The sequence below is a fragment of the Drosophila willistoni genome, unplaced genomic scaffold (assembly GCF_018902025.1).
Source record: "Drosophila willistoni isolate 14030-0811.24 unplaced genomic scaffold, UCI_dwil_1.1 Seg38.1, whole genome shotgun sequence".
NCBI lineage: Eukaryota > Metazoa > Arthropoda > Insecta > Diptera > Drosophilidae > Drosophila > Drosophila willistoni.
In genome coordinates, this window is record NW_025814322.1 from 1 (window position 1) to 21,221 (window position 21,221).

The 21,221-nt window shown below is 42.4% G+C and overlaps 2 long non-coding RNA genes and 1 pseudogene across 4 annotated transcripts; all 3 read right to left on the reverse strand.

Annotated features, from left to right (window-relative positions):
- Positions 1-4,102: 4,102 nt before the first annotated feature.
- On the reverse strand, positions 4,103-5,323 carry LOC6637417 (annotated as a pseudogene).
- Positions 5,324-8,374: 3,051 nt separating this feature from the next.
- On the reverse strand, positions 8,375-9,613 carry LOC124461351. Of its 3 annotated transcripts, XR_006955041.1 has the most exons (4): positions 9,514-9,613; positions 9,208-9,446; positions 8,939-9,135; positions 8,375-8,741 (listed from the first exon to the last, which is right to left on the reverse strand). It is a non-coding gene; the product is annotated as an uncharacterized LOC124461351 (long non-coding RNA). The 3 variants fall into 3 exon arrangements; XR_006955040.1 differs by lacking the exon at positions 8,375-8,741 and having other exon boundaries at positions 8,763-9,135; positions 9,518-9,613; XR_006955039.1 differs by lacking the exon at positions 8,375-8,741 and having other exon boundaries at positions 8,763-9,135.
- A 3,289-nt stretch (positions 9,614-12,902) lies between these two features.
- On the reverse strand, positions 12,903-13,156 carry LOC124461352. Its single transcript, XR_006955042.1, has 2 exons — positions 13,091-13,156; positions 12,903-13,021 (listed from the first exon to the last, which is right to left on the reverse strand). It is a non-coding gene; the product is annotated as an uncharacterized LOC124461352 (long non-coding RNA).
- Between the last annotated feature and the right edge of the window lie 8,065 nt (positions 13,157-21,221).

Below are 21,221 nucleotides of genomic sequence, written 5' to 3' on the forward strand. Positions count from 1 at the left end.
TCTATAAGTATCAAAAGTCGGAGATATATAATGGCTTATTCAATTTACTTATGAATTACATCGAGCTTGTTTTTTATAATTTCAATATACTTTGTTTTACAGGGTAAAAGATGTTGATTGTTGATTTTTAAGCCTGCAGTGGGAATAAAAATGAAATTTTTAAGAGCCAAATATTTGCTAAAATCTTTAATGGTTTTCAATGAGCTTTAAAATATGGGTACGAAAAAATATACGGGAAGACACAACTAAAGACTATTTTAAGTGTGCAGCAAATTGCCTATTGAAAATTTATAACAATAAAAATTAATTCACAAATTCAAATAATAGTTCAAGTTTAAAGGGCCAACAAGATATTCTACTGTGTATCAGTCTTAAAATTACTTCCAACTCTTTGGTTATAAAAAATTAATTGTGGAAATACAAGACGTTTCTTTTCATGCTAAAGTATTGTTTAAATACATAATTTCTCTCTTATTCGAACTTTGGTATCCTCTAACGCCAAATGCTTTGAATCTGGAGACGCACACCCTTATTATCAAGTTTTTAGCTCCAAATTTCTAGGGAAAGTATCAGCGTATTCACTAAAAGAATGTTTGCTTTATTTCTTCCGTGTCATCCGAGTTTCTCTTCCATACCTTGAAGGCCGAGGTTCTACTGTAGAATTGTATTTTTAAAACATTCCCTAACAAGGGGAAGTTTAGGTACGCGATCTGCGACTGCAAGTTTGTCAGAAGCTCCTTTAGCCCTAATAAGTATGCTATAGTTTACTGAAAACTTGTTTTTACTTTCAGTTTTCCGTATAGTTTTTTCAAAGAGAATTTCGCGTAATATTTCATTTGAAATGTATCATACTAAAAGGACGAAAAGTAACGACTTAATTGTAAGCATTTGAGAGGGGTTTTTAATATTAAGCTCCTTTAAATAAATGTTACACAAAACAAGTGAATCAAATGCTGAAATGAACGCGAAACTTAAGCCGCAGATCTGCATAGTCAGTTATAACACTTAAATGCCAGTCAAAATTGGATTTGGGCCCAAGTTGAGATAAACATTTTTATAGTTCGAATCTCCCCTTTCCTTCTCTTCGTTTCCTCTCAGTCAAACCAAGCCAATTCCCCAGCTGCACATTAAAGTGGTGAATAAATCACTGATAGAGAAAGAGGCGGTAGTGGGGAGTTAGTGAGTTTGTGTCATGTGTGTGGTGTGTGTGTTGGATGTTAGTGTGTCATTTTTTTATGCTTATTTAAAAAAGTGTCCAGAAGTTTTGTGATTTTGATAAACAGACAGAGAGAAAAAGTGGAAGTAAAAAGCAAAATGATAGCAAAAAGGAAAATGTGGAACAGCTCGTGAGTCAGATAAAGAAAAAACTCACAGAGAACAAAAAAAACACACACATTTATGCAAGTCACATACGCCACACAGCTTTTAATAATAAAAACAACGAGCTGTGCTCTCCTTATATGAAAAAACATAGAAGCAACCTAAAAGGAAACAAAAGTAAGCCATATATAGGCAAGAAATCAGAATGATAAGGTTAAAACGATTGCGTAGGGAAGAAGGCGGGGGAGGAAGGTGTAGTCAGGAAGGGATGCAGACGTGCGTGTGAATGTCTTTATATGGTCATATGTGTATGTGTGTGTGTAGGGCAAAAGAATTGCCTTAGTTCACTTTCTCTCGTTCTCCCTCAAGATGTAAGATGTTTAACAAATTTTTAAGCATTTGTTCATTTAAATTTTTGAAATTTACTTAATGAAATTTTTGTAATTATTCGTTGTATCAAAACCTTTCATGCACCCTCCTTTCAGGTTTTCCAATGAATCAACCTTTAAACATTATGTTTATGGAGAGAGTTCTAATTTAGTAGAGATGAAACAATGAACAAGAGTATTTGAATAGATTAATTGGCAAATAACTAATCAACTTCCAATATACATGGGTTGGATTTGTTATATATCAAAAAATCAATTAAGTATACTAGATTTGTGTACATTCGGACCTTTTGGCAGATTATTCCGATAGTAATCTAAGACTAGTCAATTTAGGCAAGTTTAATAACATTAAATGATCTCTCTGAAGAAACTTTAACATTAATTCTCATTTAGATAAGACTTTATTAAGAATTGTAATACTAAAATAATAATAAATATTCCAACTAACATCAGGGAAGATCATGCGCATGATTTAACATTCTTACAGTAGCCACTTGACAATATCAACATATATAAACTGATCTGGACTGTAGCTATAAATCTTGATTCTTTCAATTTGGCAGAGCGTATACGTTTATAGATATTCAGCGAGTCTATGAGAATACAAATTTGCCACAAACACATTTTGGTGTCTCGGCTATCAGTTTGATCAGTATGGCAGGTAGTGAGTATATAGGCAGTTTAAATTGGTCGACTGAACGAGCTGCTTGCAGCCAGAGCGGCTGAGGGAGCATTGGGTCCTTGTGCTTGCCTCAGTGGTGACCTCGAGACGTTGAACATCCAGATGATTGGGTCCTTTAAATGCATTGCCACAAACATCTAGGGTATTAATGTGTAGGTCTTCTAGGGCAGCTGGCAGATTCCAATTTATTGTCCGATACATAAAGCGAGTGCAATTTCTTCAGTCGTCGCATGGCAAAGGGTAAAATTTAGATTATTGTGATTTAGATTCAATGAACCAGCTTTTGGCATTTAACACCAGATAAATCCAATTCACAAAGAGATTCACTCAATTGATGCCATTTAGAAATGACCAATCGTTCAGTTCTCCCAGACAATTCCCAAGAAGTACGAGTTTCGTCAGGGGCAGACGTCCACGGGTATCAGAAAAAGTTTTAAATAAGTGTTAATATTACACCAATTCTATAAACATTTGTACAGCCAAACAGGACAGATAAAAGGGCGCGAAAAGCTATTAACTATTATTCACCTTCGTTAGCTGATTGTTGGCCACATCCAGATGGGTTAGATTACGCAACGAGCATATCTCAAAACTTAGCTTACCAATTGACTACTATTGATTGTCAGAGACTGCAGAGATCGTGGAAACCTTTGATGGGATAATCGCAGCGACGATAATGGTCTTTTTTGTCTGTGACTTTGCTTTTTGTGTAATGGCCGTGGCAGTGGCTATATTCAGTCTCGAATTGATGGCGTCCTTGCCCTCCATACCCAGTTTGAGAGTCTGCAGGAATCCCTTTAACTGAATGGGATCACATTTAATCAATAGATTTTCTGCCGGCTGCTTGAATCCAATTGTTGCTTTGCCGTCCGCCACGAATTTCGTGTGAACCGCCTGGATATTATCCTTGATCTTGTAACGCTGCCAGTCTTGATTTGTGGCGTGAATAATATCATTTCCAGTTCCTTTTTTGTATTCCCTGTTGCAATGTAAAATAATTATTATTATTATTTTTGTTTTGTTTGTTTTTTCATACCATTTGAATCCAGGGCGCTCTGTTTGTAGCCTATGGCCAAAGTGGATTTAACTGCCCGCGGCGTACGATTCGCTTGGGTCACACGGTTCACCACTTGCACCTCACAGAGGATTTTCATTTTAAACTTGTGGTATAACTTAAAAAATAAAAAAATATAAAATCAAACCAATTAACGCGGAAAAATACAATCAGCTGTTTTAAAAATAGGAAGGTTGCCACATCAACGTCTCCGGCTATCGATAATAAATCGATTTCTTAGATTGAATGGAGGGAAAATTAAAATTTTGTTTGACATAAGAATAAAAGTTGCTTGACTAAAAGCAAGAGTAGTTAATCGCATTAACATAATCAAATAATGGCTGAAGCACTTTGACTATTCAGGAAAAAGAATGTCCTTGGAAATCATATCTTTTGGAATCCTGAAATATAAATTAAAAAATTCTTATCGCACCAAAATGAAGAGAAAGTTTGCAGTTGTATACCTCCTTCAAGAATAATGACAATAAATCTTCGTTTCTATTTATTTAAGATGAAGGTTGCCCCGTAGTCCTTAAGCGCTTTCAGTTGAGATTAATTGCGTGTTGATCCAAATAAAGATGAGTGATGTTCTTCAATTGTATAATTATTCATAATATTTAATTATTAATTCCACTTTTTGTTTGGCACATTGCATAATAGGCTAATATCAGTTAATTAGAGCTGAGAATAGGTTCTTACATTGGTTGCTTATACTACAATTGTTGCCACATATGACAACATCAGAATAGATCATGTGCTCTCGACTATAGGTAAGATTTTTAATATTTACAAATTTCGGTTGACCAACACGTTCGTTAATGTGCTTCTTGTCTGAGGCATAGCACAATTTGCCACAGGAACATTTTGGTGCCTCGGCAATTAGTTGAATGAGTATGGCTGGCAGGAATCGATTGGCAGTTCATATTGGGCCACAGCTTGGGCAGCTTGAAGCCAGAGAGGTTCAGGCGAATGAGTTGAAGCTCCGTCCGCATCGGAACCAAAGGCCAGGCGATGAGCCTCCAAGACATTGAGACCCTTGAATGAATTACGCCAAACATCCAAGATTTCAATACGTAAATCATCTATGGCAGCTGTCAGGGATTTTAATTTGTTTTCCGACACGTAAAGCGAGCGTAATCTTCTCAGGCGACGTATGGCAAAGGGTAGATGAGTCAAATTATTGTAATTGAGATTCAAATTAACCAATTTGTGGCACTTGACCACAGGCAAAGGCAAACATGTCAAATCGTTGGCCGATAAATCTAATTCGCACAGGGAGTCTCGTCATTTGCTGCCATTTAGAAATGACCAATCGTCCATTTCACCCAGATTATTGTCATGGAGGACGAGCTTGCTCAAGTGTAATCTCCCCAGTTCAACAGGTAACTGGAAATTTAAATTTAGTTTTGAAGATGCTAAAAGTTGTCTTTTCATTTATTTCCTTACCTTAAGCAACTTATTGCTGGATACATCCAGGTGGGTTAGATTCCGTAAGGAGCATATATGATAGCTCAATTTAACCAATTGCGTATTGTTTATTGTTAGGGATTGTAGATATCGAGGAAAGGCCTTAATGGGATAGTCACTATGACGATTTATAGCCATTTTCGTCTGTAACTTTGATTTTTGCGCCATGGCAGTGACTGTATTTAGTCTCAAATTGATGACATCCTTGCCTTCCATACCCAGTTTAAGCGTCTGCAGGAATCCCTTCAGCTGAATGGGATCACATTTAATCAACAGATTCTGTGAGGGCTTCTTGAAAGCAATCGTTGCTTTGCCATCCAAAACGTATTTCGTGTGAATAGTTTGGATATTGTCCTTGACCTTGTAACGTTGCCCCTTTTTAATCTTTGGTGTGAACAATATAATTTGTATTCAACTTTTCGCTAAGCAATTCCAAACCATCAATTTGGCTTTCGTAAAAACCACAGCACTGAACACCAACTCGCAAGGGTCACACAGTTCCTACAAAAATCACTCGATCAAAAAGAATACAGCTCTGCTGTATTTGTAGACAACACTGAAGCATTTGATAAAGTGAGGCACTTAGGATTATTGAATAAACTGGCCAAACTCCTGCCTTACTGCTTGTTCAAGATTCTTGAAAGCTATCTGCAAGATAGATCGTTCACAGTCAGGGGCACAGATGACACAAATTCCAGAATTGGCAAAATCACTGCAGGAATACCCCAGGGCAGTGTTCTGGGCCCCCTTCTCTTCAATATTTATTCGTCTGACATGCCAATTCCTGATTATATCTTTGAACACGACTTCCTCATGGTATCAGGTGAAACCAAGAAGAACCCTGACATCCTACTGTCAACGTTCGCAGATGATACTATAATCGTATCTACTATATATGTCCTATGTCCTATGCACAAAACGAAACATCTCTCCTGCTCTAAGATCTTACCTAATAAAAATCGATGAAAAACCTATAAAAAACGCTAATCAATAGAAATATCTAGGAGTCATAGAAACAAGAGTCAAAAACTCTTGTTTTCCCCCACCAGTGGTAAGAGACAGAGTGTAAAATTAAAGCAAAATATTATTGCTTAATAAATAAAAATGCGTGCGTCTGAATTTAAAGGCAGTTTGGCTAGTGGAGCAACTGTAGTATCTTCAGCGGCGGGAGAGTTTTTAACCGGTCTTAAAGGCAGTTTGGCTAGTGGAGCAACTGTAGTAATTTCGGCAGTAGGAGTGTTTTAGTGTTTGGCGTTTTCGAAGCCGTAATATCGAAAGTATAACAGAAATATTGAGTGTGTATGTACACTAATATCGTTGCAAACGCTGTATGTAGTTGCAAGTAGGCAACAAAGATCAGCAGCAGAGCAATGAAACAGTTGCAATTAGGCAACAAAGGACAGCAGAAGAGCAATGAAATATTTGCAAAGAGGCAGCACGTTAGCAGCAGAGCAACAACATAGTTTCAGAGACGAAAAGGATGGTGCCAGGTGGCCGCAGGAGCAGATCGAAGAGGCGAGCGGAGTCCGAACGAGTTTAAGGAGAGGCAGCGGAGGCAAAGCATGGTTACCTAACAATTTAAAGGTCGCTTAAATCAAAAACTAATTACATACTATACAAATAAATTCCAAAACGCCCCATTTGGCGGCTCCTCGCAGAATGTTTAAGAATAAACATCGTGTTCATCTGAAGCGGCTTCACCAAATCAGATGCACTAAAGAAAATATAATACAACTGTACTTTGGCACAAACAACTAACCTAGCATATGACTAGAATTACAATCAGCCACACGCGTTGTGGGAAAAACACTTGTAATTGTAAACTAACTCAAACGATCACAACGGCAGGATGTCAAGTGGCCGACACCGTGCCCAAAATAATAATAATTTTTCAACCCCTGAATACGTGAGTGTGACTCGTATTAGAATAAGATCGCCTTAAGAACAATTGTTACCTACTAGAGCCTAAGATTTCCTATATAAACTCCGTACTTGTGTAAAAAAAATAAGTTCATATTTTGAATTCAACGAATGAAGGTTGGGTTATTTTCCTTCTCTCCGGGAATCCCTGTTCATTTTGGTCCTTCGAGATGGATCATGTTTGGTCCTTCGATAAAAAAGAACTCTGTAGTTTTCCCCCACCAGTGGTAAGAGACTCAGAGGTTCAATCAGCTCCTTAAAGTCTGAATTCTTATGATAAGATCAGCTAAAGGTAGCAAAATAAATAACTCTTGTTTTCCCCCACCAGTGGTAAGAGACAGAGTATAAAATTAAAGCAAAATATTATTGCTTAAAATTTGTTTGAGCGGGGCTTCAGGTCAATCTTACTGATTTATTTGTAAGATTTTAAATCATAGGCAGCACAAAAGGTGAGCAGGTTGTCTGTATAGCTATTTCAAGAACCACCAAGTTCTATCATCAGCAGACTTCGCTAAAGAATCCACAATTGTAATGGCCATACCATATCTTCAACGCTAAAACTAGTTGGGAATTACATTGCCAACTAAATGAAGCGAAAAAAGAACGGCAAAGCTTGCAACTGCAGATTCCACCTTTTTTTGTGTGCATACCCATGGGCGCCAGCTGAATTAGTGTAAAGGGCTTCGCCTTAACCAACTAATCGTCGCGCCCAAATACTTTGTAATAGTATATTGAACTATATGCAAAAAAGAGGGTTTTTTCTACAGCAAGTGTAAAACGTTACCTCATAGAGCCTAAGATTTCCTATATAAACTCCGTACTTTAGTAAATAAAATCAGTTCATATTTTGAATTCAACGAATGAAGATTGGGTTATTTTCCTTCTCTCCGGGAATCCGTATTCACAAGCTAAAGCTATCTATCATCGCCTAAAACGGCTTGTTGGCGTAAAGAGCTACCTCAGCACAAGATTTACATCTTAATATTTAAGCAAATTATTGTTCCCATTCTAACGTATGCTATTCCTGTATGGGGCAGCCTTATTTCGGAAACTCTATTCAAAAAAATCTGTGGAACGCACAACAAACTGCTGAGAAAAATTACGGACTCGGATATATTCAGCACAAATGCCTATATTCGCGACAAACATAATGTTAAATCCATGGAACTCAAATATGACTTGGCTTGCGTAAGATTTGCTATCTCCACGCTAGAACATCCAAATGTAGAAGTAAGGAATATCCTGGAAAAACCCTTTACTCCTACAAGGCTCTCCTGGCCTAGATACTCTATTCAACTAGAGAAAAGGTAGCAGCCCGAAATACACCTCATCTCACTCAATAGCCAAACCAGCAGCAATGTGCAGCACCAACACAGAACTTTCTTACCACAAATAGCACCCAGCAATAGCTAACTACAACCACGTTTCCTCTAAGTACTGCAAACACACTGCAGCACCAGACCGCAGCACAGGCCTCTCAGCTACAGGCGTCATCTCCTGCAATCACACGACAACAGCAGTCAGCAACTCCAGTTCATCAAATTGCAGGAAGTATACATCAACTACAGCAAATGGCGATGCAGCAGCAGCATCAAGTGGTTGGACAGCAGCGTCAGCCTCCAGCACAGGCCTGTCAGTTTCAGGTGTCAACTCCTATCGACACACAGCAGCAGCAATCCACAAATCTAGCTCCTCCTATGTCAGCAAATATACAATATCTACAGATATTGGGCGTCAACCACTGCTGACAGTCAGCAGCAGCAATCTCAGACTCCAGTTCCTCAAACTGCAACTTCACAGCAAATTATGGCGCAGCAGCAGCATAAACTTATTGGTCAGCAGCACCAGCCCGCAACACAGGCCTCCCAGCTACGGGCCTCATCTTCTGCTGACACTCAACGGCAGAAAACTATTCCAGTTCCTCAAATGCAGCTAATATACAACATCTTCAGCTATTGGCGGAGCTGAATCAGCATCAACTGGCTGGCCAGCAGCATCAGCCCGCAGCACAAGTCTCTCAGCTACGGGCTTCATCTTTTGCTGACACTCAGCAGCAGCAATCTGACATTCCAGCTCCACCAATGACAGCAAATATTCAATACTCACCGCAAATGGATACGCAGCAGCATCAAATGGTCGTCCAGAAGCACTAGCCAGCAGCACAGGCCTCCCAGCTACGGGCTTCATCTTCCGTTGACACACAGCAGCAGCAATCTCCAACTACTCATCTAGATCGGCATGCAATGCGGGAGGCGACGGCCCATTTTGATGGCGCCCCATCTCTCATCAGATTCGATTGCCACCTAAGATACCAAAAAATTATTGAGAGAACGAACTCAAAAAACAAAAGGAGGAAAAATCGAAACTAAACAAACCTGTTGTGCGCATGGAAGGACACGTGATCAACGGCCTGTTTCGAGATTTTAAAAGAGGCACACGAAATCGCGCGTACATAGAAGAGCGATTGAAGGGCCAGCCAATCCAAATCCAGCGACTTGTCCAACGTCCACTAAAGCCTGGGGAAATAGTCACCCTTAATGATGACCAACAACTCTCAAAAATCTTGAGCGAGTTGAAAACGAGCTCCTGAATGAGATTGAAAATAGCATAGAAGCTGAAACGAAAAATAATGAGAGATTACCACCCATGAAGGTGCAAAAAACTGCTAATTCTTTACTTACTCACTTTCAGCCAGCTGACCTTGACAAAATCTCCATACAGCGGTTAAAGGGACTTGGCCCTCCCGCTTTCAGCCAGCCTGTACCAGGCCTGGCCAGCAGGTAGTCAATATGGACCTATCATCCAAGCAATGCCAGCTCGAGCACTAGATTGCGGTCGAAAGGCTTTGGCCCTCCCGCTCCTAGTTATTTTCCTCCAAACGAGCCTGTAGATGGAACATGCTTCTCCAGTGCCGCGCACCAATTGCTAGCCTACTGTGCTGCCACTCCACAGGCAAACAAGCTCTCCTGACGGCCCAAAACCTCCAATACTGGGGCTGAAGGGCACGCATACATTGTTCTGGGGTCTCACATAGTCCAATCCGAGAAGAGAGACAGAAATAAGCCGATTAATGCCAAAATATTTGCCTATGGCAAAAAAAAAAAACAACACATGTTACTCACCTCTTGCCTATAAGAGGGAATTTTCCTCCCAATAAGAGCGCTGCCTCAATGATTTTGCCAACTGCAATTACGCCATGAATCGATATGATTCGAACTGGTAGCCTGCGGGAAACAATTATACTAATCACTATTAATGAATAATATTTGTAAACACTATATTCTTTATAATTATTGCAGCTTGCAACTTGTTCTTGATCCTCTATTTGTTTTTATGGCGCTTGGTATAACCCAGTGAGCATTTATTTACTTGCATGTAAATTTCCCACAATTTTTTTTGGCCTACCAGTAAAACCGAACAAACATTATGTCTTATATATTAATCATTCACACTATTAATTAGAGTAACGGCCTGACTCGAATCACGGCCAAAGCAATAGACACCGATGGCAAAAAAAAAGCTACCCTAGAGGCAAACAAATTTGTCTTTTTTACTCACCAGCCCAGTTGGGAACGAGGTGCTAGATTTGCCATCTTGAATCTACACCACTCCACTGAATGCGAAGCTATCCCGTAATGACAATAAACATGATGAAATACTTAAAATTAAGGACCTAGGCAGCCAGGAGGTACGCGTCGAGAGGCAAAGGGGCCGAAGGGAGATTCCCCAATGCAAAAACTGCCTCCTCTTTGGCCATACAGCCAGGTACTGCTGCCTTCCCCCCCTCTACTCTGTCTGTGCACAAATCCGACAAATGCCCCTCTCCTGATGGCCAATCTCCAAGTGTGGCAACTGCGGAGATGGCCATAGAGCCACCTATAGGAGCTGTGCCTTTTATAAGGCTGAACTGTCAAAATTTGTCGTTGACCAGCGCCCAGAGCGGCAAGAAAGGCAAATGAATCATGAAAAGGAAAGAAAATTTGGGCATGAGACAATGAATATGCAATCTAACGCTAACAAAAACTTACCTGAAGTCCACCAGCAACCGTCTGCACCACCTCGCCAGTCGATCTGTCCAGATTTCCGCTCGTCTAATGCACCAGTACCTGAAAATAAAAAAAATCTTAAAATAAAATCAACTAAAATCTACAAATGCTCATCTGAAAATACACTACAGCAAACAGCAGCTCCTTGTCCAGCGTCGTATGCATCGTCTCATCTACGTCGTCCAGCATCTCGTCAAGCTAGTCCGTCTGCAGCTCGTCCATCTGAAAATAAAATGAAATCATTATCTAAATCTCCGAAAAATCACAACTCACCAATCCATGTCAGCCAGCAGCAGCACCGCCTGCGAGTCCTCGTGCAGCATCTTGGCAATCATCTGGTCCATCTCGTCCTCTGCTAGCGCCTGCACCTGGAAAAAAACACAAATCGTTAGAAAAATCACCTAAAATTCACACAAACTTACCTGCAAATCGTCTCCAGTCATCAGCAGCAGCAGCATCTGGTCCTCCTGGTCCTCAAGCAGCGGCTACACCTGAAAGCCAAAAAATATCAACAAAGAATCGCTCTAAAAAAACCATAAACTTATCTGAAAGCCAGCTGCAGTCTTTAGCAGCACCTATTGCAGCCCCTCCTACACTTTCTGGTGCTAAATCTCGTCTGACAGCCGCCCCATTGGTTCCAACTAATGCGCCTGCACCTGAAAGAAAGCAAAAATTGTTACTAAAATATACCAAATCAACAAAATACTCACCTGTAAATTACTCGCCTACAGCAGCAACCCCTATTTATACACTAGACGTACCTGAAAACGGGAGAAACAACTAAAATTAAAACAACTATAATTATCGACAAAGCTAAAAGTCAGCGGTACTCACCACATACCAACATGCGGCCAACAAAACTGGCCAAAGCCAAATCACCAGTACCTGAAAACAAACAAAAAATTAAATTAATTAACAAACACTTACCTGCAAGCAAACCCGGTCGGGCAGATCGGATCGTTTCGCAAAACCTTGCAGCAATAAAATCTGTTCAAAAATCAAAAGCTGTTCTCGACTCTGTCGTCGCCAGAATACTCCACCATTGATGAACTCGCCATGTTACTGCAAGGCATCTGAAATTAATTTTTAAAATGTTCTATGTTAATTATTACTATTGTCAATTTTAAATTTTTTTTACTTACCTCTATTTTCGTATTGTTTACAAATAAATGTCGCTCTCTCTTTCCAGCTCACATGCGGAAACTTCGCCATCAGACCCATATCGATGACTTATCGATAGGTCATCATCATTTCAGAGCATTATCGATACGCCGGCTGATTCTGGCTAAACCAAAGCCAAAGACTCTGAATCTCAGCCTTATAAAGCTAACTTCTTGCCTTGCTCTCAAATGATGCCTTACGGACTCTAGCCAATATTGGCTTTTTTTACTTAAATATTTGGTCTCTTTATGTTTTCCCCCACTAAAAGCTAATTGCTTTAAAACTTGTAGCCTATAAAGCTAACTCAACTAAAAGCTAACTGCTCTAAAACTTTTAGCCTTTAAAGCCAAGCCTTGCTCGCAAATGATGCGCCAACGCTACCTACTTTTTTCTCCAGTGTGGGGGCCAACCAGTTTTTTCCCGACATTAATCGCCACGTTTTTGTAGCCACCTTAGCACCAAATACTTATTCGCCAAATTTATTTATTATTAAAAAATTGCTACCTACTTGACTACTTATGCTAAAAGTAACGTAATCTTAAATCTATCATACTACAAACTATCTTACCTAAATCGCTAAAAACTAAATGTTAATCTAATGTCTTATTGTATATTTTTTATTTAGTATTAATCTAGTTTTAAGATAATTTTAATCCCCCCGCCCCTGATGCTGTAACGGCCTTTTAAATATAAATTTTTACTATATACCCTTGCACCTACCCTTGTAGGTGAAAGGGCAAAAAATAAAAAGGGGCCTCAATCGAAAGACTGAGGCCAGGCGGATCAAACGCCTTACCTTAAAAAGTGGGGTAATTCAAGGTCATGTAAACGCGGCAGAACTCTCCTTGAAGTGATCTACTTACCTGTTTTTGTACACATCACGATGGACCAGCACCCAAACTTACTTCCTGACAATCCAAGACTTTTGCCTGTAGGATCTAACATCAAACTGTTGCAAAACACCCTCAGCGACTCCCTCCACCTAAATATGGAAATCGAATCTGGATTAGACATTGAGGACGCGATTAATATCTTCACAAACAATATTCACCATGCTGCAGCCCTGGCCACTAAACCTCTACGAAGGGACCTGCAAAATACGTACCGAATCGGAGGAGCCATACCTATAAATAAAATGAAGTAAGTAAGTCGTCTCGCCGACTTAGGTATACCATACACCAGTAAAGCAAATATTTCAACTTTATTAAATAAATGCATTTTCACATGCTTCTTACAAGCATATCTTAGTATCTCGCTCACTCAATCATACGAGCTCCCAAGCGCCCCACCAGCCAACGGCCAACTCCGGCCCTATGGAAAAACGTTTATATGCATAACTCGACCTTTTTTTGATTGCATAAGGTAAAAAAATACGGGAGATAATCAAGTTTTTCAAATTACGGGGGCGGAAAAGGGCGTGGCAAAATTTTTATACATACAAAATGAGTGCATTTACTAAGCGAATATACATACCAAATATGGTGTCTCTAGCTGGTATAGTTTTTGAGATAAACGCTTTTTTTAAATTGCGGAGGCGGAAAGGGGCGTGGCAAAAATTTGAAATAAACTTGATCACTACATACTACACGAGTCTACATACCAAATTTGGTGGCTCTAGCTCTTACAGTCTCCGAGATCTAGGTGTACAGACGGACGGACATGGCTAGATCGACTCGGTTGTTGATCCTGATCAAGAATATATATACTTTGTGGGGTCGGAGATGCTTCCTTCTGCCTGTTACATACATTTTGGCGACTTTAATATACCATTTCACCCTATGGGTGTATGGTATAAAATGCACAAATTATTAAAACAAAAAATAAAATAAAATTGATATATTGCCTCTCACGAAACTTTGAACATAAAAAAACATTAAAATATACAACTAAGTTACTAAACAAAGAAATAAACCTATCAAAAAACAAACACTTAAATAAAAAACTATGTAAAATAGACTCCTCTGATCGGTACAGACCCCACAAGCTGTGGCAATTAACCAACAAACTAAAACGGCAGCCCCTTCCTAACTGGCCTCATAGGATCCCTAGCGGAGTAGACAAGAACCTGAAGAAAAAATGGAGCTGTTTACTGACCAGTTAGAGAAGCGTTTCTCTCCCAACTTGACAAATAGCTCCCTTGACAGGGCCAAAATCAACGAGGAAACAAATGCCATCCTTGCCCAAAAAATTCTCATGGAGTATGCATGTAAAACTTACCATTCCATCGCTAGCTTCTCCGCCAACTTTGACTCCAGCAACTCACCTTTTGTCAAGCCCATCACTCTCTCTGAACTAAAAAAAGAGATTGAAAGCTTAATCAACAAAAAAGCACCAGGATATGATAGGATCAACAATGCCCTAATCAAAGTTCTCCCACTCAAAGCTATCATCTTCTTACTCAAAATATACAACAGCATCCTACGTTTTGGCCATTTGCCCCTATTGTGGAAAAAAGCCATAGTTGTCATGGTAAAAAAACCAAAAAAAACCAATTTCTGAAGCTAGCTCGTATCGCCCCATAAGCTTGCTTCCTGCTTTCTCAAAAATACTTGAATCCTTGCTTGCCAAGAGGCTCCTTAAATGTAACCGTCTTTCACAATCCATACCTAACCACCAATTTGGATTCCGCAAATTTCATGGGGCCGAGCATCAACTAGCTCGCGTTACACTATTCCTCCAAAAAGCATTTGAGGACAATCTGTATGGATCGGCTATATTCATCGATATTACAGAAGCGTTTGACAAAGTTTGGCACTGCGGTCTGCGTAACAAGTTGATAAAGCTACTACCTATTAACCTATACAAAGTTCTTGACAGTTATCTCAAGGATCGCACGTTCTCCGTTCGCGGTAACCATGGTATTATGTCCCGTGATGGGAAAATTTTAGCAGGAATCCCTCAGGGTAGTGTTTGGGACCCCTGCTATACAACATATACTCGTCAGACATGCCATTTCCAAAGTTCATAATTGAGCATGAAACCCTGATCGAATATTACCCGACCTATAAACACGGTGACACTCTGCTCTCTACATATGCTGACGATACTATTTTCATCTCGACCGATAAAAACGCCCTTGTAGCCATGAATAAAACGGAAAATTACCTACACAAGTTCTCTACCTGGTCCAACAAATGGTGTTTCACAGTCAACGTGAGTAAAACAATGTATGTTCTCTTCTCCAGACAATCTACCTCACCTGCTGTTAAAGCTACCACTGTTAAGTTTAATAACAAACCTATTAAAAATACGTCCTCGTGCCGATACTTGGGAGTCCTTATTGATAGCAAACTCCTGTTTAAAACAAGAAAAACATAACGCCAAACCTCTAGAAACTATATACAATGACGCTTGCCTAAGATTCTTTAACTCCATGTCTGACCATGAGAACAAAGAAATTGAAAAACTTTATCTAAAGCCATTTATCCCTTAACGTTTGCCATGGCCTAGGTACTGAAAGCAAATAGATAAACTTGTCGCCTCACGAACGATAAAAAAAGCCCAAACGCCACCACTGATGCCACCTCAGCTCAACCCAAGCGTAACAGTAACTAACATAAAACTTCGCATTGAATCCAAGCTTATGGAGTTCTTCTCCAAGGCGCCAACTCTTATTGCTGACAACTGTCACCAGACCTACAACAGGATCACTGAAAAGCAAGATGTTCTCAGAGCTAAGGAAGCGTCTATAGCTAGAAAAAAACCCCCGGAACGCCTGCCTGGACACATCATCAACTTGCTGTTTATAGATTATAAGACAGGCAGAAGATCCAGAGCGGACATTGAGGAAAAAATCAGGGACAAACCACTTGTCATTCAAAGGCTCATCCTGCCCCCCTTGGGCCAAACGAACAAATTCAATACACGGAAAATGAACTACTCGCTCTAAACATGGCTAGTCTGAAATCTGAGTTGCTCAAATTAATTGATAACAGCACGAATAGCACTGATCCTCTATAAAAAAAAGGAAAACTGATACTGCACCCATGATGGTCCTAACTAACAATCACTCTAACACCAATACTAATACTTCTGCAAACATTCACTTACCTAACCATAACGAAATATTATTTCAGGCGGCCACTGCAAAGCCAGAATCCTGTCCACTATTCAGCTGCCGTCCTCGCCTGGCCAGAGGGCCAGTCCTCGACAGCTGTGCCTCCAGTAGAAGCGCCTCCTGCGTCTGCACCATCTCGTCAAACGTCCTGTCCAGACTTCCGCTCGCCTGATGCACCAATACCTGAAAATAAAACAAATCTAAAAATAAAACCAATTAAAAAGTACTAATACTCACCTGAGAATACACAACAGCAAACAGCAGCTCCTTGTCCAGCGTCGTATGCATCGTCTCATCTGCGTCGTCCAGAATCTCGTCAAGCTAGTCCATCTGCAGCTCCTGTATCTGAAAATATATTAAAATTATTATTTAAATCAGCAATAAAACACAAAAACTCACCTGAAAATCTACGTCAGACAGCAGCAGCATCGTCTGCGAATCCTCGTCCAGCATCTGGCCAATCATCTGGTCCATCTCGTCCTTCACTAGCGCCTGCACCTGAAAAAAACACAAATCGTCAGAAAAATCTCTCAATAATCACGTAAACTTACCTGCAAATTCTCTTCAGTCACCTGCAGCAACTCCAGCTGGTCCTTTTGGCCCTCTACCTAAGGCTGCACCTGAAAAAAAACAAAAAATCAACAAAGAATCAACCTAATTTAACTAAATACATATCTAAAATCCAGCCGCAGCCGCTAGCAGTTCCAACTGGAGCTCCTCCTGCATCTTCTGCTGCACCGCGTGGCCCGTCATCTGGTCCTAAACGCCATAAAGCTGCTCCTGCACCTGGAAAAAATATAAAAATGCTAAAAAATGCTACTAAATCAACAAATTACTCACCTGCCATGCAAATGCCGCCAGTAGCATCGCGTGCAATTCTTCGTGCTAAATCTGGCCAATCTCCTGGTCCATCTCGTCCTTCACTAGCGCCAGCACCTGGAAAAAAAACACAAATCGTCAGAAAAATCTCTCAATAATCACGTGAGCTTACCTGCAAATCCTCTTCAGTCACCTGCAGCAACACCAGCTGGTCCTTCTGGCCCTCTACCCAAGGCTGCGCCTGAAAATAAAAAAAAATCAACAAAGAAACAAGTTAAAATAACTAAATACATATCTAAAATCGAGCCCCAGCCGCTTGCGGATCCAACTGGAGCTCCTCCTGCTTCTTGTGCTGCATCACTTGGCCCGTCACCTGCTCTTAAACGTCATAAAGCTGCACCTGTGCCTGAAAAAAATATAAAAATGTTAAAATATACTACTAAACCAACCAATTACTCACCTGCCATACAAATGCCGCCAGCCGCAACACATTCTTCTATACCAGACGCACCTGAAAACGGAGAAAAACAAAATTAAATTTAACTACAAATATTGGAAAAACTAAAAGCCAACAATACTCACCTAAAAACTCAACGCGGCCACCTGCATCCCATGGAGTCTACTTACCTCGACCTGAAAATAAAAATAAGCAAAAACATCAACCTAAAAAATACTTACCTGCAAGCAGCTGCTCCCGTCCTAACAGCTTTACTCTGTCGTCGCTGGAGGTCTCCAATCAATTCAATTTTTATACTTATGTCACATTTTTCTAATTGTTTGTTTACATTTTGGAAATATATCGCCTTCTCTTTTTAGCCACATGCGCCGCCACCTGTTGCTGTATCGATTTCTTATCGAATAAGTATTGAGCAGCAACAGTGAGCGCACACGCAATAATGAGCACTCACTCCAGTGTTGCCCTAAAAATACCACAAAAAAATGCCAGTTTCCCTACATTTCTCGCTCTAGCGCCCTATGCACTTCTCTACTTACCTCTATTAGTGCCCTCTGCACTCGCCTAATTCCCCCTATTAAGACCCTTTGCACCGGAAAATTAAATTTAAAATTCTTATTGCTAAGAACTAATACTTACTTATGCTAAATACTTAAAACTACTTACGCCATAATTATCTCTAAAAAACACTAAATTCTAAATGTCATTGTCTATTTTATTATTATACATTCATTGTTAGTAATTAAGTTAATTTATAAGTTATTTTATTTTGTCCCTCCCCTGCTGCTGTAACGGCAATTGCAATTTTTAAATTTCTGTTGTATGTCTCTAGAAGATGAAAGGATAGAAAATAAAGCGGCTGTAAGATTCCAATTATTTAAAGTCTGTTAAATACTCATGTATATACCGAAACCGGTATTGTAGTATCGATTGTTAGTAATAAGTATCGACTGTTAGTAATAAGTATCGATTGTTAGTGATAAGTATCGATTGTGAGTAATAAGTATCGATGGTTAGCGATAGTCCTCGATAGGTTGAGAGACGGCGTCTCTCTTCTCTTCCGGCGACGAAACGAACAAGTTGTCTCTGCGCAGACGACCAGAATCAAATCGGAAAAATACTAATCCATCCTTCTATTTATTATTTAAAATATAGCTATTTACAACTCAGAAGTGGGATGACCACCCGAAAAGATAAATATTTCGGGACACGGCAGGCCACACGTTCCACATCGAGAACGGCCGCCTCCACGCCCACCGCTGCTGGCGCACCCACTGCTTTGACTACCGAGTACCGGCGGCCACTGGAGCCGCCGCTGCAGTACCGAGAGCCGCTGTACCAACTGCCGACATACTCGCCCCTGCCGGGCCCGCCGCTGCTGGGCCAACTGCGGACATACTTGCCCCTGCCGGGCCCGCCGCGGCTGGGCCAACTGCCGCCACACTTGCTCCTGCTGGGCACGCGGCTGCCGTACTCGCCCAGGTTGGGCCAACCGTTGACATGCTCGCCCCCGCCGGGCCAACTGCTGCTATACGAGCCCCTGCTGGGCTAACTGATGCCACATTCGCGCCTGCCGGGCCAACGGCTGACATATTCTTCCCCGCCGGGCCAACTGCTGCTGCATCCGCCCCTGCTGGGCCAACCGCTGCTGCATCCGCCCCTGCCGGGCCCTCCGCTGCTGCATACGCCCCTGCTGGGCCACCGCTGCCACACTCGCCCCTGCTGGGCCAACCGCTGCTGCATCCGCCCCTGCTGGGCCAACCGCTGCTGCATCCGCCCCTGCTGGGCCAACCGTTGCTGCATCCGCCCCTGCTGGGCCAACCACTGCTGCATCCGCCCCTGCTGGGCCAACCGCTGCTGCATACGCCCCTGCTGGGCCAACCGCTGCCACACACGCCCCTGCTGGGCCAACCACTGCTGCATCCGCCCCTGCTGGGCCAACCGCTGCTGCATACGCCCCTGCTGGGCCAACCGCTGCCACACACGCCCCTGCCGGGCCCGCCGCTGCTGCATCCGCCCCTGTTGGGCCCTCCGCTGCTGCATACGCCCCTGCTGGGCCGACTGCTACCGCACACGCCCCTGCTGGGCCCGCCGCTGCCGCATCCGCCCCTGCTGGGCCCGCCGCTGCTGCATCCGCCCCTGCTGGGCCCGCCGCCGCTGCATCCGCCCCTGCCGGGCCCGCCGCTGCTGCATCCGCCCCTGCTGGGCTAACCGCTGTCACACTCGCCCCTGCCGGCCCAACTGCCGTCATACTCGCCCCTGCTGCACCCGCCGCTGCTGTGCCCGCCGCTTACAAGCCACCTCTGCAGACTGCCACTGCCGCTGCTGCACCTGCCGCCGCCTCTGCACCCGCTGCCACTGCTGTACCCGCTGCCACTGTCGTACCCACCACCGCTGCCATTGCTGTACCCACCACCGCTGCCGCCGCTGCACCCGCTGCCATTGCTGTACCCGCCGCCACTGCCGCCGCATCCATTACGGTACCTGCCGCCGCTGCCACATCCACTGTACCTGCGGATGCTGTGCCCGCCGACTATATGTCTGCCATGCGGGTTGCGGCCTTGCTCGCCGCCCCCGTCACCGGTCTCGACGCGGACCCATGGGAAGAGATGCCCGCTCTAGTGCCCCCCGTACCGACTTCCGCGGCCGCCATCACACCGGCCACTTCCGCCTCCCGCAGCCTGGATGAGCAACTGGCGACGCTGCAGAAACAACATGAGTTGCTACAGCTGCAACATGAGATCCTCAAGCTGCAGCAAGGGATTGACGAATTCCAAGCACCGAGGCAGCAAGTCAGTGACGTGAGTGTCATTGAGAGCATGGTGGCTCGATTTTCAGCGGATAACACATATGACGTGAAGAAATGGCTGAATGACCTGGAAGACGCATTTGGAATCCTGCAGTTGAACGACCGCCTACGTTTGATCGCATGCCGTCGCATGCTGGAAGGTACGGCGGCGGTGTTGCTGCGCACGGTATCGGTGCACAGCTACGAAGAATTAAAAGCTATCCTCTTGCGAGAATTTGGACGCTCGTGTGCCCGTCTCGAATTGGAAAAGTCACCAATTTCATTGCTGCCGCCGCTGATGAAGCAGGAGTTCGACTAGACCATTTACAACTGGTGAGTGTTGCTTTTGTTTGTGATGAAGTGCAAGATAGGAAATTTATAGATATGTTTTCTCTCCTTGATTCGGGCAGCCCAAAGAGCTTTATCCGTGAATCTGAAGTCCCCTCCAACTGCCGTCTTAGCCCCCGTACTTTGAACTGCCGTGGCCTAGGAAATAGCCAACTTCTGTCCTTAGGCCAAGTTCAGTGTAGGGTTCGCCTCCGCAACACACAGATAATACATACGTTTGAAGTCCTGACGAACCAAGCAACTGAACTGCCGATGATTATAGGTAGAGATCTTCTGTATAAAATTAATATTAGACTATGTAAACTGAAAGAACTGAAATATGAAAAAGAATCGTTGATATGAATAAACAGACTGAATGTATAAATCCAAAACTTACTGGTGTTCTGAAGTCCTTTGACATATTTATGAAAGAGAGAGTGATACTGCCGTATGATAGGAATGAGGTTGCATCTGCCGAATTGTTGTCTGATTCTCCCCTTTTGAGAACTTCTGCTGTACCTTCGGAAACATTGAACGATGCACTTATGGCGATAAATTCCATTGAGCTTCCTGCTGTCAGTGAATTAGACTTTGATATAGAGTGTGATAGGAATGAGATTGTGCCTGCCGAATTGTTGTCTGATTCTCCCCTTCCGAAAACTTCTGCTGTACCTTCGGAAACATTGAACGATGCACTTATGGCGATAAATTCCATTGAGCTCCCTGCTGTCAGTGAA